This window comes from Eleutherodactylus coqui, chromosome 6 (assembly GCF_035609145.1).
Source record: "Eleutherodactylus coqui strain aEleCoq1 chromosome 6, aEleCoq1.hap1, whole genome shotgun sequence".
Classification (NCBI taxonomy): Eukaryota; Metazoa; Chordata; class Amphibia; order Anura; family Eleutherodactylidae; genus Eleutherodactylus; species Eleutherodactylus coqui.
In genome coordinates this window covers 145,010,521-145,017,568 of record NC_089842.1, presented here as the reverse complement: position 1 = coordinate 145,017,568, position 7,048 = coordinate 145,010,521, and positions in this window count along the sequence as shown.

The following is a 7,048-nucleotide window of genomic DNA, read 5'->3' as shown; positions in this document are numbered from 1 at the left end:
AATTGCCTGTTTACGGGTCTGGTTCCCAAATCTCCAACACTCTTCTTTTTGTGTGATCGTCCATCTAGATATAAAAATCAAGCTCATAAACATATTCAATTTATTTGCATGGCAGCAAAGATTTGCATAGCTTCCAGATGAAAGGTGGGACCTTTGTCCTTCCTTGAAATGTTTTATAAAATCTCTGCTATGATGTTGATTGAAAAGATTCATGCAATACAGGCCAATATTATGCAGGCTTTCCAAAATTCCTGGTAGCCATAAATCACTTATTTAGACTTTCCAGGTCTTCAACACAATGTCTTCAAGACCTAATGAAATGCTAGCCCCCCTTAATTATTCACTGGAATGATCCCTTAAAATTTAACTTTTATTTAATTAATTAAAATATGGTGCCCCATACACATAACGAGAAAGACAAGACAACATAAAGAAGGGTATGGATTGCTGGTTATGTGCCTCTATGGATGTGCAGGCAACTTGATTTATCAATCAACCAGATCCAAATATCACTAAGAAAATACTGGCAGTTTAGAGAAGCCAGCTTCCAAACTTCTAAGGGTTAGGAAAAGTCCATTTACAAGTTTTGTATTTATAGAGATACAGGTATACTAGCGAAATACTGGCAGTTTAGAATTGCCAGCCTATAGACTACTAAGGGTAAAGCGAGTCTGTTAGTAAGTTTCGTATTCTAGAGATTCTGGTTCAAATTCAGGTTCAACGCGTTTCTGTCAGTTGTATGACTCATCAGGAACCAATTATTTATGCGGTAAGTGATGGATATTACTATGATCAAAGTAGTGCAATAAGAATATACGTGTTGTTTTTCTCAAAATTATTCGTCGCACTAACCCCAAAGAAAATATAATGAACTAGCAATAGGTCGCACTAACCCCAAAGAAAATATAATGAACTAGCAATAGGATGCATCCTATTGCTAGTTCATTATATTTTCTTTGGGGTTAGTGCGACGAATAATTTTGAGAAAAACAACACGTATATTCTTATTGCACTACTTTGATCATAGTAATATCCATCACTTACCGCATAAATAATTGGTTCCTGATGAGTCATACAACTGACAGAAACGCGTTGAACCTGAATTTGAACCAGAATCTCTAGAATACGAAACTTACTAACAGACTCGCTTTACCCTTAGTAGTCTATAGGCTGGCAATTCTAAACTGCCAGTATTTCGCTAGTATACCTATATCTCTATAAATACGAAACTTGTAAATGGACTTTTCCTAACCCTTAGAAGTTTGGAATCTGGCTTCTCTAAACTGCCAGTATTTTCTTAGTGATATTTGGAACTGGTTGATTGATAAATCAAGTTGCCTGCACATCCATAGAGGCACATAACCAGCAATCCATATCCTTCTTTATGTTGTCTTGTCTTTCTCATTATGTGTATGGGGCACCATATTTTAATTAATTAAATAAAAGTTAAATTTTAAGGGATCATTCCAGTGAATATATTCCATTTTCTTTATTGATCCTCCTGCCTCAGTGATTCGCCCCCCTTAATTATTATGCTGTCTGTGGAAACCCATAGGAGTCCTACCTGACCTCTTGACCTATTTTCCCTAGTCCCTTTTCTTTCCCCTTCTCTTTGTTTATCCCATTTTGCTAAAGAATAAAGAATTTGCTCTTTATCTGTAAGACACGCATACATAACATCATCATGTAGGGCAGTGTACAGCTGTACTGAGCAGTGAAGACGTGAGTAAATAGCAGTAAATCACTTGTCATCAGCTTTAACAGCATGTCTGTGTGAATCTCTCCTCCTTCTCCCCTCTGCTCTCATAGACTCTAATGAGCAGAATGACTCACCGTTTCCGCTCTACACTTCCTATTCTGCTGTCTCTAGAGATAACATCAATAGACAACAGGCAATGGAAAGCAAGTTAGAAGGAAGGCAAAACTTTTTGTCAGCAGTTTAGAAGGATTTCTAACACAAAAATGCCACTTTAGATAAATTTAATTGCACTTTTGCTAGTTATGAGATGCTTATGTGATGGCCAAAATTGTTTGAAAAGTTAGTGACTATTTAATTTCGTGGGGCAATCCTTTTAACTGCCATGCAGGGATGGTGCATACATATACTCTAATACTGTATATACTATCTATATTGTGACAACTTGTAGGATATCAGCTGAATGGGATTGCCATCTTTCCGTTAAAATGGTTAGCACACACATAAAATTGAAGACAATGGTCTGCCGTCACCCCTGAAGTAATTTTCAGGGAAGAGCTTTAAGTATAAGCTCTTCCCTGAAAAATCATCCTTTTTAGTGTAAAACAAAAAACAACAAAAAAAAAAATATATACTTACCTGTCTGCCACTGCCGTGTCCCCCGCCAGGATGAAGCACACATCTGCCACATGTGGCAGATGTTTTCTTCATCCCCGTCGGAAATAAAGAATTCCCTAGCACAGCTGTCACAGATGATAGCTGCGCTAGAGGATCCAGCTGCTGGCACCCCTTAATTGTTTGTCAGGGAAGGGCTTTAAATATAAGCCCTTCCCTGAAAACAAGCACAACTAGTGTAAAAAAACAAAACATACTCACCTTTCTTCAGCTGCCGGAGCTCAGCTGCATCTTGTTTGCACTGTCCCCGACTCTGCACTGAAGTTCTTTCAACAGCCGGGGAATTAAAGTCACTTCAGGTGTGTCGACAGGCCATTGCCTTCAATGGAGTTACCGGCAGCCGTGGCTCCATTGAAGGCAATGTGTGCATTCCCTATGGTGCACGCATGCCCTATCTTTGCAGTCACACGCCTGTAAAACACGGACATGTGAACACACCATAGGGAATGCAGTGGTTGTAATAGATGCAAGTTTTTGTGTGCGCGTATGCATGTACATAAACACACTCGTGTGAAGCCACCCTTAGTGTACATGGAAGGCTTACTGATCTATTATACTTGGATCTGTAAGGGCGCCCTGTGCCATCATAGAAGGTTCATATAGAAAGAGAAGATGTAGGCAGCAGTTGCGGTGCAAATACAAATCGTCTTTATTCCTCCCAAAGCATGACGTTTCGACTCTAAGTCTTTGTCAAATATACAGAGTGTGTAACCAACAGACATACATATAGTGGTCCACCCCCAAGATGGACCAATCACAGAACAAAACAAATTAGCAGAATTAAAATCACCTGTGATCGCATCAGTCGTCATGGCATGCTGCTTAAAGCTCCACACTGGAGTTTAATTACACTTCCGGGTCTTCAGGTCACTCACATGACCCAGTGCAGTGTCACATGAACAGTAAAAGTCATGTGGAACAACAGAAAGAGTGAACGTTCATTCGACCCGGTAGAATCCATCATCTGGACGTCATCACGCTCGCAGTCACATGATGGGGCCGTCCCTCAATTTACAGCGGCGTTCCGACTGACGTCATCACGCTGCTGGTCACGTGATCGGGGCGTGTTATGTCCGCTTGTGCATCACTGGGTAAGATGGCAGAAAGGGGCGTTCCTGCTCCTCAATTTGTAATGTTTGTAGACGTCATTTGTGTAGAGAAGTAACATATCCAAAACTTAACAGTAGCTGTCAGCAGTAAATGCGAAACTCAATGGCTATATAATCAATACAGTCGATCAAACCGTTTGGTATATGTTACCGATCTCTATAGGTCAGTGAATATGCCCGACAGCATATACTGACCCATTACTTTTTACTCATCGGGAGTTGACTCCCATCTTAATGGATAATATTCGTCCACCACTATGAATGAAATAATGACTGAAGAACAGCCAATACATCGTTCATACATAAACTGGACCCACATATCATGTTGGCTCTGTTGTATCTATGAATTAAGAAAACACCAGGAAAAGTATACCAATAAAGATACCATGTAACATTGTCTTGCATGCCATGATGACCTTGACGAACATTCTGTGAAAACAAAATAAACATGTACGTGAATTAAAAACACTAAAACTGGTATCCAATGTATGCAAGGAAATTTCACAAGAACATAGAGGCATTGTATTCGTGATTGAGACCTTTAGGTACCATAGTGTCTAAAGTGAATATCCATCGAAGTCCTTTTTTTAATAGCAACCCTAATCTGTCCCCCCCCCCCCTTGGCATCTCAGGGACAGAGTCGATAATGCGAAATTTTAACTGAATGGTTGTATGCCCCTCTCATGAAAATGGCGCGGTACCGGAAGGTCAAGTTTCCTGGTTCGAATAGAACTTTTGTGGCTTGAAATTCTGTTTCTGATCTCTTGAATCGTTTGCCCAACATATTGCAGGCCGCATTGGTTGTAATAGATGCAAGTTTTTGTGTGCGCGTATGCATGCACATAAGCACACTCGTGTGAAGCCACCCTTAGTGTACATGGAAGGCTTACTGATCTATTATACTTGGATCTGTAAGGGCGCCCTGTGCCATCATAGAAGGTTCATGCATGTGGCAATGCTATGTTCATAGACCTTTAAGATACCTTTACACGGGATGACTATCGTCCGAATAACTGCTTGAAAGAGTAAATTCAAATGTTAGTCATTCAGTGTAAACATGACCACCAATAGGGTGACGAGGAATAAGTCGCTAATGCTTTTGTTTCAGCTTACCAAAAAACATAGTCGCTGGTTGTTGAAAAGTCTGGTATAAAGTCACAGTTGTTGGTATTTGAATAACTTGCGCAGATACCTGCTAGAAATGATATCTTGGTGAACAACTAATGAACAACCATCACTCCATGTAAAAGGTCAGGAGGGGTGTTGTGTCTCCTTAAGGAGAGCACCTAAAAAGTGTGTGGAGAAACCTAGGGGGTGGGTGGGCCGGAGGACAGTATACCCTCACCCCAAGGAGAGCACCCAAAAGTGGTATGGGGACTCCTAAAAGGTGAGTGAAGAGACTTGTAAGGCCATGCACGCTCCTCTGTGTAATTTATGCAAACAAGGAAGATGGAAAAATACCTCTGCAGCGCCACCTATTGGATGGCAGCATTCCTTACAAATTAATATGACTAAAAGCAAGTGAGCGACTGTCATTCCTACACTTCAATGACTTTTCTCAGCAACCAGCTGTTATTCCATGTAAAGGTACCTTTAGACACTGAATATGAAATCTATCCTATGGCTATTGGAGTGCAGTAGATAACAACCCATTGTTCTATGCTCTCCGCTATATCACTCCATGTACTGTAATGTTCTTCAATGGGTCATGACTGATATTACTAGTTCTTGCCAGAACTTCCCACTTAGAAGCTGCAGACTTTAGATCTAGTGCTCCTTTTCATATTTGCTATGTTTCTTTTGCTATTACTGCCAGAAGCCCAATTTTGTGCAATGGCCTCTGGGAAATGATGTGAACAGATGCAATACTTCCGCTGGGCTTCAGAGCGCTTCACCCTGATTGGAGGTTTGCTCTTCTCAACTGTGAGCCGGAGCCCCCCAGAGAGTGATGCTGGCGAGGATTAGTGTCCCATTTTCCAACTGTTTAGAAATCTGCTGACATTTGGCAGCCCCTGAGACGTAGAACGCGGCTTTTACTAATGATGTGATTTATATAGATCGCCCCTATAAGTCAGGTGGCTTATAAAGCACAGCAGTCAAGATTTAGCTTTCAATATTTTATTTTTCCTGCCTGCATGTACAGAACAATGTTTACCTAAAAGCAGTATTCATATTACCGCATTTAATAGCTGTAAAGCAGGAGTACAGATATAGCAGAGCTAGGGTGCCAGATGCAGCAGGGCTGAGTTTGCTGGAGTTCATTGTGATATCCACAGTCTGTGAATGGTGGGAGTACAGAGACTGTGATATTGTGCTACCTGGCGTTGCAGTAGCCGCTGTATACCATAAAGGATGCATGCATTATACTGTTGGAGGGCAGTGGTTGGGCATCTGCTTAAATTTTTATATGCCCCATACCAGCTGGTAAAGAGCGCTATTTCGGTAATATTTAGATAATAGAGAAATGCTAAACGCCCTTTTACATGGAACAATTATTGTTCAAATAATCGTTAAATTGTGCGAAAATGAGCGATAATCATTCAGTGTAAACACAGCCAACGATTGAAGAATGAATGATAATCACTTATCGTTTATTTCATGCAGGCATAAAAATCATTGTTTGTTCTGTGTCAGATGGTCCGTTTAAAATGCGATTGTTCAGTTGTTCGCAATCCATTCTCAGTCATTTCCAGACTCCCATAACAGACCAACGATGGACCGATTGAGCTACAATGAAAAAAAGACAAAAAAATGTAAACTATTATCTGCGCGTGTAAATGGACATAATTTGAAAGCAAAAGTCTCGTTCACTTGTTCCAACAATTAATTGCTCCATGTAAAGGGACCCTAAAACTGATCCCCTTATATAATAAATTTGTTCCAAAGCTTTAACTTCATATTAAATTACAAATTGTATGGTCTGTATTGTAATGATTATGATACATGATTCTATCAGTCTACCCACATCTATACCAATGCAAGTAGACACTAGGGTTGTTTCTATGGGCTCATTGTGTTAAAAGCTGAGCTCACTTGAAGGGAGTCAGTTTGACTCTAAATAAGAGGGGGGTCTCACACGAACGGATTCTAATTACGGAATCCACAATTGCCATCTGTGTGGACTTTCCATGGCAAAACACAGGCACTGAAAGGCATGTTTTTTCGATCTTTCCTTCACATTCATGGATATAAATTGCATATCCCGCAAGGGAAAGAAAATCCGGCAGCATGCTCTATTTTGTGTCGGACTCCACACGGATGGTCTTTTGTTAGATAATAAGTCAAGAATACCCTGGCATAGAACAGGGCTGATAGGTTCAACCCATGAAGACAACAGAAAATGAAGGCTCCACCCATGAAGAGAATAGGACACAGCATGGAAGGAAAGATCCACCAATGAAATCAGAAGCAGTTATTGAGGATGGCTTCCAGTCCTCAGGTAAGTTGAAAGGACACATGCCGGAATTATGGCATGGAATGCAGATTAGTAGAAAAAAAGTTGTACTATGTATACAGGAATTAAACTTTACTAGTGTTTTCAACTTAAAATATAAAAATGAAGTCATAC